We start from the raw sequence: 11,029 nt of genomic DNA, 5'->3' as shown, positions 1-11,029 counted from the left end.
TGAGCGCTGGGAGCCGGGAGCCTTTCCTGCAGTCAGTCGGTCGGTCAGTGAGTGAGTGAGTGTGTGTGCTGAAGGGAAGCTCCAGCCCGGCGTCCGTCCCCACCGGGGAGGAGTAGGCCTGCTGACTGAGCGCTGGGAGCCGGGAGCCTTTCCTGCAGTCAGTCGGTCGGTCAGTGAGTGAGTGAGTGTGTGTGCTGAAGGGAAGCTCCAGCCCGGCGTCCGTCCCCACCGGGGAGGAGTAGGCCTGCTGACTGAGCGCTGGGAGCCGGGAGCCTTTCCTGCAGTCAGTCGGTCGGTCAGTGAGTGAGTGAGTGTGTGTGCTGAAGGGAAGCTCCAGCCCGGCGTCCGTCCCCACCGGGGAGTTGTGCCCGGGCCCGGGCCTCCTGCCGACGGACCGTGTGGCGCATTGTCCCGACTGCGGACTTTCTCCAGCAAAAAGGCGGAGGTGCAGTACCGCCATTTCGCCACACGAGGGACGGAATGGCACCCAACTGCCCCCTGGTGTCGAAAAAGCGCAAGGGCACCCGGGCCGGTCCGCCCCAGGCAGCGGCCGAGATGCAGCACCGGGGGCCCGGCCTGCCTGCCCTGGAGGTCAGCCTGCCAGCCCTGGAGGTCTGCCTTCCAGCCCTGGAGGACAGCCTGCCTGCCCTGGTAGCAGCACTGCCTGCCTTCCAGCCCTGGAGGTCTGCCTGTTAGCCCTGGAGGTCTGCTATCCAGCCCTGGTAGCAGCACTGCCTGCCCTGGAGGTCTGCCTGCCTGCCTTCCAGCCCTGGAGGTCTGCTATCCATCCCTGGAGGTCTGCCTGCCTGCCATCCAGCCCTGGAGGTCTGCTATCCAGCCCTGGTAGCAGCACTGCCTGCCCTGGAGGTCTGCTATCCAGCCCTGGAGGACAGCCTGCCTGCCCTGGTAGCAGCACTGCCTGCCCTGGAGGTCTGCTATCCAGCCCTGGAGGACAGCCTGCCTGCCCTGGTAGCAGCACTGCCTGCCCTGGAGGTCTGCTATCCAGCCCTGGAGGACAGCCTGCCTGCCCTGGTAGCAGCACTGCCTGCCCTGGAGGTCAGCCTGTTAGCCCTGGAGGTCTGCCTGCCTGCCCTGGAGGTCTGCCTGCCTGCCTGTTAGCCCTGGAGGTCAGCCTGTTAGCCCTGGAGGTCTGCTATCCAGCCCTGGAAGCAGCACTGCCTGCCCTGGAGGTCTGCTATCCAGCCCTGGAGGTCTGCCTGCCTGCCCTGGCAGCAGCACTGCCTGCCCTGGAGGTCAGCCTGCCAGCCCTGGAGGTCTGCCTTCCAGCCCTGGAGGTCTGCCTGTTAGCCCTGGAGGTCTGCTATCCAGCCCTGGTAGCAGCACTGCCTGCCCTGGAGGTCTGCCTGCCTGCCTTCCAGCCCTGGAGGTCTGCTATCCATCCCTGGAGGTCTGCCTGCCTGCCATCCAGCCCTGGAGGTCTGCTATCCAGCCCTGGTAGCAGCACTGCCTGCCCTGGAGGTCTGCCTGCCTGCCTTCCAGCCCTGGAGGTCTGCTATCCATCCCTGGAGGTCTGCCTGCCTGCCATCCAGCCCTGGAGGTCTGCTATCCAGCCCTGGTAGCAGCACTGCCTGCCCTGGAGGTCTGCTATCCAGCCCTGGAGGACAGCCTGCCTGCCCTGGTAGCAGCACTGCCTGCCCTGGAGGTCTGCTATCCAGCCCTGGAGGACAGCCTGCCTGCCCTGGTAGCAGCACTGCCTGCCCTGGAGGTCTGCTATCCAGCCCTGGAGGACAGCCTGCCTGCCCTGGTAGCAGCACTGCCTGCCCTGGAGGTCAGCCTGTTAGCCCTGGAGGTCTGCCTGCCTGCCCTGGAGGTCTGCCTGCCTGCCTGTTAGCCCTGGAGGTCAGCCTGTTAGCCCTGGAGGTCTGCTATCCAGCCCTGGAAGCAGCACTGCCTGCCCTGGAGGTCTGCTATCCAGCCCTGGAGGTCTGCCTGCCTGCCCTGGCAGCAGCACTGCCTGCCCTGGAGGTCAGCCTGCCAGCCCTGGAGGTCTGCCTTCCAGCCCTGGAGGTCTGCCTGTTAGCCCTGGAGGTCTGCTATCCAGCCCTGGAGGTCTGCCTGCCAGCCCTGGAGGTCTGCTATCCAGCCCTGGAGGTCTGCCTGTTAGCCCTGGAGGTCTGCTATCCAGCCCTGGAGGTCTGCCTGCCTGCCTGTTAGCCCTGGAGGTCAGCCTGTTAGCCCTGGAGGTCTGCCTGTTAGCCCTGGAGGTCAGCCTGCCAGCCCTGGAGGTCTGCCTTCCAGCCCTGGAGGTCTGCCTGCCTGCCTGTTAGCCCTGGAGGTCTGCCTTCCAGCCCTGGTAGCAGCACTGCCTGCCCTGGTAGCAGCACTGCCTGCCCTGGAGGTCTGCCTGCCTGCCCTGGAGGTCAGCCTGTTAGCCCTGGAGGTCTGCCTGCCTGCCCTGGAGGTCTGCCTGCCTGCCTGTTAGCCCTGGAGGTCAGCCTGTTAGCCCTGGAGGTCTGCTATCCAGCCCTGGAAGCAGCACTGCCTGCCCTGGAGGTCTGCTATCCAGCCCTGGAGGTCTGCCTGCCTGCCCTGGCAGCAGCACTGCCTGCCCTGGAGGTCAGCCTGCCAGCCCTGGAGGTCAGCCTGCCAGCCCTGGCAGCAGCACGGCCTACCTGCCTGCCTGCCCTGGAGGTCTGCCTGCCTGCCTGCCCTGGAGGTCAGCCTTCCAGCCCTGGCAGCAGCACGGCCTACCTGCCTGCCAGCCTGCCCTCCCCAGCCACACAGCCCTGCCTGCCTGCCTGCCAGCCCTGGAGGTCTCCCTGCCAGCCCTGGAGGTCTGCCTGCCTGCCTGCCTGCCTGCCTGCCTGCCCTGGAGGTCTGCCATCCTGCCTTCCAGCCCTGGAGGTCAGCCTGCCAGCCCTGGAGGTCAGCCTGTTAGCCCTGGAGGTCTGCCTGCCTGCCTGCCTGCCTGCCCTGGAGGTCAGCCTGCCAGCCCTGGAGGTCTGCCTGCCTGCCTGCCTGCCCTGGAGGTCAGCCTGCCAGCCCTGGCAGCAGCACGGCCTACCTGCCTGCCTGCCCTGGAGGTCTGCCTGCCTGCCTGCCCTGGAGGTCAGCCTTCCAGCCCTGGCAGCAGCACGGCCTACCTGCCTGCCAGCCTGCCCTCCCCAGCCACACAGCCCTGCCTGCCTGCCTGCCAGCCCTGGAGGTCTCCCTGCCAGCCCTGGAGGTCTGCCTGCCTGCCTGCCTGCCTGCCTGCCTGCCCTGGAGGTCTGCCATCCTGCCTTCCAGCCCTGGAGGTCAGCCTGCCAGCCCTGGAGGTCAGCCTGTTAGCCCTGGAGGTCTGCCTGCCTGCCTGCCTGCCTGCCCTGGAGGTCTGCCTGCCTGCCTGCCCCGGAGGTCAGCCCCAGGCAGCCGGGTGGCCTGCCTGCTGCTGCTAGGCCGCTGCCCCGAGCCGCCGACCCCATCGACAGGAACACGAGAGAGTTTACAAGCGAGAGGAGGCCACATATTCGACACCTTTCGTGCTCGTTTTAGTCTCCAGTCTGTTTTGACGTGTGTTATTCTGAATCTGCTGCTTTAACTCAAGGGATTCTGTCGCGATTGATGCCTTGTCCTTCGCTGTATGTTTGCACTGGTGTTGTAAGTCGCCCTCTGTAAGATCATCATTTATTATCTGCCAAGAAATAAAGATCATCATAATGTTCCCCAACTTTCAGCTTCTGGGGAGTTTGTTCCAGAGTGTGACGACTCTCTCTCTATCACCATCTCTCTCTCTATCTCCATCTCTCTCTATCTCCATCTCTCTCTATCTCCATCTCTCTATCTCCACCTCTCTCTCCCTCTCCACCTCTCTCTCTCTCTATCTCTCCCTCTCTCTCACTGTGTGTGTGTGTGTGTGTGTGTGTGTGTGTGTGTGTGTGTGTGTGTGTGTGTGTGTGTGTGTGTGTACAGCAGTGTCCCTAGACGAGAGAGAGATCCCTAGACGGGGAAATTACTTTCAAACTGCAGTACCGAAATGTGTCCGTTAGATGGCAGCATGCACCAAGGAATGAAGGAAAGTGCAAAACAAAATGAAAAGGCACATCGCCTGGGCGAAAAATAATCGTAACAAATCAACGGGGGCATTTCTCGGAAAACTAACACCGGGGCAGTGCTCAGGGGGGTCCCACCTCGTGGCCACCCGGTTTGGGGGGCGATCGGGGCCGGTTCCGAAAATCGCTAAATCTCCCATAGCCAGCCCACGCTCCATCCGATAGAGCAATGCCGGGCGGCCGGCCGGCAACTACGGATCATAACAAATCAACGGGGGCATTTCTCCGAAAACTAACACCGGGGCAGTGCTCAGGGGGGTCCCACCTCGTGGCCACCCGGTTTGGGGGGCCATCGGGGCCGGTTCCGAAAATCGCTAAATCTCCCATAGCCAGCCCACGCTCCATCCGATAGAGCAATGCCGGGCGGCCGGCCGGCAACTACGGATCATAACAAATCAACGGGGGCATTTCTCCGAAAACTAACACCGGGGCAGTGCTCAGGGGGGTCCCACCTCGTGGCCACCCGGTTTGGGGGGCCATCGGGGCCGGTTCCGAAAATCGCTAAATCTCCCATAGCCAGCCCACGCTCCATCCGATAGAGCAATGCCGGGCGGCCGGCCGGCAACTACGGATCATAACAAATCAACGGGGGCATTTCTCGGAAAACTAACACCGCGGCAGTGCTCAGGGGGGTCCCACCTCGTGGCCACCCGGTTTGGGGGGCCATCGGGGCCGGCTGAAGAATCGCCCATACTCTGCCATAGGCAGCCCACGGTCCATCCGATCAGAGCAATGCCGGGCGGCCGGCAACCTATGGATCATAACACATCAACGGAGGCATGATAAGAGCATCTTTTATTATCTGCCAAGAAATATAGACCATCACAATGTTCCCCAACTTTCAGCTTCTACCACATCGCTGGGGAGTTTATTCCACTGTGTGACTACTCTCTCTCTATCTCTCTCTCTCTCTCTCTCTCTCTCTGTGTGTGTGTGTGTGTGTGTGTGTGTGTGTGTGTGTGTGTGTGTGTGTGTGTGTACAGCAGTGTCTCCGGTTTTCCTTTTGGAATGCCTTGAAGCCGGGGGGGCTTTGCACTCATGAGAACATAGGGTGTCCTTGCCCTCCTTTCGCAGCCCAGGGCATTGAGAGATCCCTAGACGGGGAAATTACTTTCAAACTGCAGTACCGAAATGTGTCCGTTAGATGGTAGCATGCACCAAGGAATGAAGGAAAGTGCAAAACAAAATGAAAAGGCACATCGCCTGGGCGAAAAATAATCATAACAAATCAACGGGGGCATTTCTCGGAAAACTAACACCGGGGCAGTGCTCAGGGGGGTCCCACCTCGTGGCCACCCGGTTTGGGGGGCGATCGGGGCCGGTTCCGAAAATCGCTAAATCTCCCATAGCCAGCCCACGCTCCATCCGATAGAGCACTGCCGGGCGGCCGGCCGGCAACTACGGATCATAACAAATCAACGGGGGCATTTCTCGGAAAACTAACACCGGGGCAGTGCTCAGGGGGGTCCCACCTCGTGGCCACCCGGTTTGGGGGGCGATCGGGGCCGGTTCCGAAAATCGCTAAATCTCCCATAGCCAGCCCACGCTCCATCCGATAGAGCACTGCCGGGCGGCCGGCCGGCAACTACGGATCATAACAAATCAACGGGGGCATTTCTCGGAAAACTAACACCGGGGCAGTGCTCAGGGGGGTCCCACCTCGTGGCCACCCGGTTTGGGGGGCCATCGGGGCCGGCTGAAGAATCGCCCATACTCTGCCATAGGCAGCCCACGGTCCATCCGATCAGAGCAATGCCGGGCGGCCGGCAACCTATGGATCATAACACATCAACGGAGGCATGATAAGAGCATCTTTTATTATCTGCCAAGAAATATAGACCATCACAATGTTCCCCAACTTTCAGCTTCTACCACATCGCTGGGGAGTTTATTCCACTGTGTGACTACTCTCTCTCTATCTCTCTCTCTCTCTCTCTCTCTCTCTCTCTCTCTGTGTGTGTGTGTGTGTGTGTGTGTGTGTGTGTGTGTGTGTGTGTGTGTGTGTGTACAGCAGTGTCTCCGGTTTTCCTTTTGGAATGCCTTGAAGCCGGGGGGGCTTTGCACTCATGAGAACATAGGGTGTCCTTGCCCTCCTTTCGCAGCCCAGGGCATTGAGAGATCCCTAGACGGGGAAATTACTTTCAAACTGCAGTACCGAAATGTGTCCGTTAGATGGTAGCATGCACCAAGGAATGAAGGAAAGTGCAAAACAAAATGAAAAGGCACATCGCCTGGGCGAAAAATAATCGTAACAAATCAACGGGGGCATTTCTCCGAAAACTAACACCGGGGCAGTGCTCAGGGGGGTCCCACCTCGTGGCCACCCGGTTTGGGGGGCGATCGGGGCCGGTTCCGAAAATCGCTAAATCTCCCATAGCCAGCCCACGCTCCATCCGATAGAGCAATGCCGGGCGGCCGGCCGGCAACTACGGATCATAACAAATCAACGGGGGCATTTCTCCGAAAACTAACACCGGGGCAGTGCTCAGGGGGGTCCCACCTCGTGGCCACCCGGTTTGGGGGGCGATCGGGGCCGGTTCCGAAAATCGCTAAATCTCCCATAGCCAGCCCACGCTCCATCCGATAGAGCAATGCCGGGCGGCCGGCCGGCAACTACGGATCATAAGAAATCAACGGGGGCATTTCTCCGAAAACTAACACCGGGGCAGTGCTCAGGGGGGTCCCACCTCGTGGCCACCCGGTTTGGGGGGCGATCGGGGCCGGTTCCGAAAATCGCTAAATCTCCCATAGCCAGCCCACGCTCCATCCGATAGAGCAATGCCGGGCGGCCGGCCGGCAACTACGGATCATAAGAAATCAACGGGGGCATTTCTCCGAAAACTAACACCGGGGCAGTGCTCAGGGGGGTCCCACCTCGTGGCCACCCGGTTTGGGGGGCCATCGGGGCCGGCTGAAGAATCGCCCATACTCTGCCATAGGCAGCCCACGGTCCATCCGATCAGAGCAATGCCGGGCGGCCGGCAACCTATGGATCATAACACATCAACGGAGGCATGATAAGAGCATCTTTTATTATCTGCCAAGAAATATAGACCATCACAATGTTCCCCAACTTTCAGCTTCTACCACATCGCTGGGGAGTTTATTCCACTGTGTGACTACTCTCTCTCTATCTCTCTCTCTCTCTCTCTCTCTCTCTCTCTCTCTGTGTGTGTGTGTGTGTGTGTGTGTGTGTGTGTGTGTGTGTGTGTGTGTGTGTACAGCAGTGTCTCCGGTTTTCCTTTTGGAATGCCTTGAAGCCGGGGGGGCTTTGCACTCATGAGAACATAGGGTGTCCTTGCCCTCCTTTCGCAGCCCAGGGCATTGAGAGATCCCTAGACGGGGAAATTACTTTCAAACTGCAGTACCGAAATGTGTCCGTTAGATGGTAGCATGCACCAAGGAATGAAGGAAAGTGCAAAACAAAATGAAAAGGCACATCGCCTGGGCGAAAAATAATCGTAACAAATCAACGGGGGCATTTCTCCGAAAACTAACACCGGGGCAGTGCTCAGGGGGGTCCCACCTCGTGGCCACCCGGTTTGGGGGGCGATCGGGGCCGGTTCCGAAAATCGCTAAATCTCCCATAGCCAGCCCACGCTCCATCCGATAGAGCAATGCCGGGCGGCCGGCCGGCAACTACGGATCATAACAAATCAACGGGGGCATTTCTCCGAAAACTAACACCGGGGCAGTGCTCAGGGGGGTCCCACCTCGTGGCCACCCGGTTTGGGGGGCGATCGGGGCCGGTTCCGAAAATCGCTAAATCTCCCATAGCCAGCCCACGCTCCATCCGATAGAGCAATGCCGGGCGGCCGGCCGGCAACTACGGATCATAAGAAATCAACGGGGGCATTTCTCCGAAAACTAACACCGGGGCAGTGCTCAGGGGGGTCCCACCTCGTGGCCACCCGGTTTGGGGGGCGATCGGGGCCGGTTCCGAAAATCGCTAAATCTCCCATAGCCAGCCCACGCTCCATCCGATAGAGCAATGCCGGGCGGCCGGCCGGCAACTACGGATCATAAGAAATCAACGGGGGCATTTCTCCGAAAACTAACACCGGGGCAGTGCTCAGGGGGGTCCCACCTCGTGGCCACCCGGTTTGGGGGGCCATCGGGGCCGGTTCCGAAAATCGCTAAATCTCCCATAGCCAGCCCACGCTCCATCCGATAGAGCAATGCCGGGCGGCCGGCCGGCAACTACGGATCATAACAAATCAACGGGGGCAGTTCTCCAGAAACTAACACCGGGGCAGTGCTCAGGAGGCTCCCAGCTATCAGCCACCCTATCCCGGGACCGATGGGAGCACTTTAAAATTTTCGAGTTAGGGGACCAGGCGGCCGAGTGAAAAACTTTGAAAAATTTTCTATCTCCTCACTCCCATTGACTTTGCATTAGGGCGACCAGGCGGCCGGCGGAAAAAAAATCATAACAAATCAACGGAGGCATTTCTCCGAAAACTAACACCGGGGCAGTGCTCAGGGGGCTCCCAGCTATCAGCCACCCTACCCTGGGACCGATGGGAGCACTTTAAAATTTTCGAGTCAGGGGACCAGACGGCCGAGTGAAAAACTTTGAAAAATATTCTATCTCCTCACTCCCATTGACTTTGCATTAGGGCGACCAGGCGGCCGGCGGAAAAAAAATCATAACAAATCAACGGGGGCATTTCTCCAGAAACTAACACCGGGGCTGTGCTCAGGGGGCTCCCAGCTATCAGCCACCCTACCCTGGGACCGATGGGAGCACTTTAAAATTTTCGAGTCAGGGGACCAGACGGCCGAGTGAAAAACTTTGAAAAATATTCTATCTCCTCACTCCCATTGACTTTGCATTAGGGCGACCAGGCGGCCGGCGGAAAAAAAATCATAACAAATCAACGGGGGCATTTCTCCAGAAACTAACACCGGGGCTGTGCTCAGGGGGCTCCCAGCTATCAGCCACCCTACCCTGGGACCGATGGGAGCACTTTAAAATTTTCGAGTCAGGGGACCAGACGGCCGAGTGAAAAACTTTGAAAAATATTCTATCTCCTCACTCCCATTGACTTTACATTAGGGCGACCAGGCGGCCGGCGGAAAAAAAATCATAACAAATCAACGGGGGCATTTCTCCAGAAACTAACACCGGGGCTGTGCTCAGGGGGCTCCCAGCTATCAGCCACCCTACCCTGGGACCGATGGGAGCACTTTAAAATTTTCGAGTCAGGGGACCAGACGGCCGAGTGAAAAACTTTGAAAAATATTCTATCTCCTCACTCCCATTGACTTTACATTAGGGCGACCAGGCGGCCGGCGGAAAAAAAATCATAACAAATCAACGGGGGCATTTCTCCAGAAACTAACACCGGGGCTGTGCTCAGGGGGCTCCCAGCTATCAGCCACCCTACCCTGGGACCGATGGGAGCACTTTAAAATTTTCGAGTCAGGGGACCAGACGGCCGAGTGAAAAACTTTGAAAAATATTCTATCTCCTCACTCCCATTGACTTTGCATTAGGGCGACCAGGCGGCCGGCGGAAAAAAAATCATAACAAATCAACGGGGGCATTTCTCCAGAAACTAACACCGGGGCTGTGCTCAGGGGGCTCCCAGCTATCAGCCCCCCGGGTCTGGGGGCATTGTTTTTCTTTTTAATCATTTTGAGCATTTCCCCCAGTTTAGAGATGTGTGCCCCTAGACAACCCATTGAGAATAACTATGAAATGTTCTGAAGTTTTGATTTTCAAATGTCGGTGAAAATTGAAAAACGTCATATATTCTTCAAAGGAAGCATGGGGCGATGGTAGGGAGAGTCCCCGCAGCGTGCCTCGGCGGCGATGGGAGCGTTTTCGATGTCCCCGCCCCCCCCCCATAGGGATAGAAGGGGAGTTAGGTGACCAGGCGTCCCGGGTCCCAAAAATCGAAAAATTAATATAGAATGCTTTTTAATCCAGAAATAAAGTAGGGGGCAGTCCTGGTGAGAGTCCCAGCCACAGCCCCAGTGTGTTTTGGAGCCGTTTGGGGCCGGGTGAAAAACTTTGAAAAATGTTCTATCTCCTCACTCCCATTGACTTTACATTAGGGCGACCAGGCGGCCGGCGGAAAAAAAATCATAACAAATCAACGGAGGCATTTCTCCGAAAACTAACACCGGGGCAGTGCTCAGGGGGCTCCCAGCTATCAGCCACCCTATCCCGGGACCGATGGGAGCACTTTAAAATTTTCGAGTTAGGGGACCAGGCGGCCGAGTGAAAAACTTTGAAAAATTTTCTATCTCCTCACTCCCATTGACTTTGCATTAGGGCGACCAGGCGGCCGGCGGAAAAAAAATCATAACAAATCAACGGGGGCATTTCTCCGAAAACTAACACCGGGGCAGTGCTCAGGGGGCTCCCAGCTATCAGCCACCCTATCCCGGGACCGATGGGAGCACTTTAAAATTTTCGAGTTAGGGGACCAGGCGGCCGAGTGAAAAACTTTGAAAAATTTTCTATCTCCTCACTCCCATTGACTTTGCATTAGGGCGACCAGGCGGCCGGCGGAAAAAAAATCATAACAAATCAACGGGGGCATTTCTCCGAAAACTAACACCGGGGCAGTGCTCAGGGGGCTCCCAGCTATCAGCCACCCTATCCCGGGACCGATGGGAGCACTTTAAAATTTTCGAGTTAGGGGACCAGGCGGCCGAGTGAAAAACTTAGAAAAATTTTCTATCTCCCCTAGGTGACCAGGCAGCCGGAGCTGATTTTTCTGACCCCTAAAACAATTATTAAAAGGTATTTTTTCGCCAAACTAAGACTTTTAAAATTCAAATAGGATGATTATCTACTGCCCCAGTGGGTTTTTGAACCATTTTAAGCCTTTTTGACAGTTTTCATTTTTCCCCCATTGACTTCAATGGGAGTTAGGTGACCAGTCCTCCGACTTTTGAACCTCTCCTGGGGGGGCTGTGAGCCCCCGATTTCTTTGCAAAGCACGTCATTCGATTCGTCTCAG

Source organism: Amia ocellicauda, unplaced genomic scaffold, assembly GCF_036373705.1.
Source record: "Amia ocellicauda isolate fAmiCal2 unplaced genomic scaffold, fAmiCal2.hap1 HAP1_SCAFFOLD_239, whole genome shotgun sequence".
Lineage (NCBI taxonomy): Eukaryota > Metazoa > Chordata > Actinopteri > Amiiformes > Amiidae > Amia > Amia ocellicauda.
Note: the sequence above shows the minus strand (reverse complement) of the source record.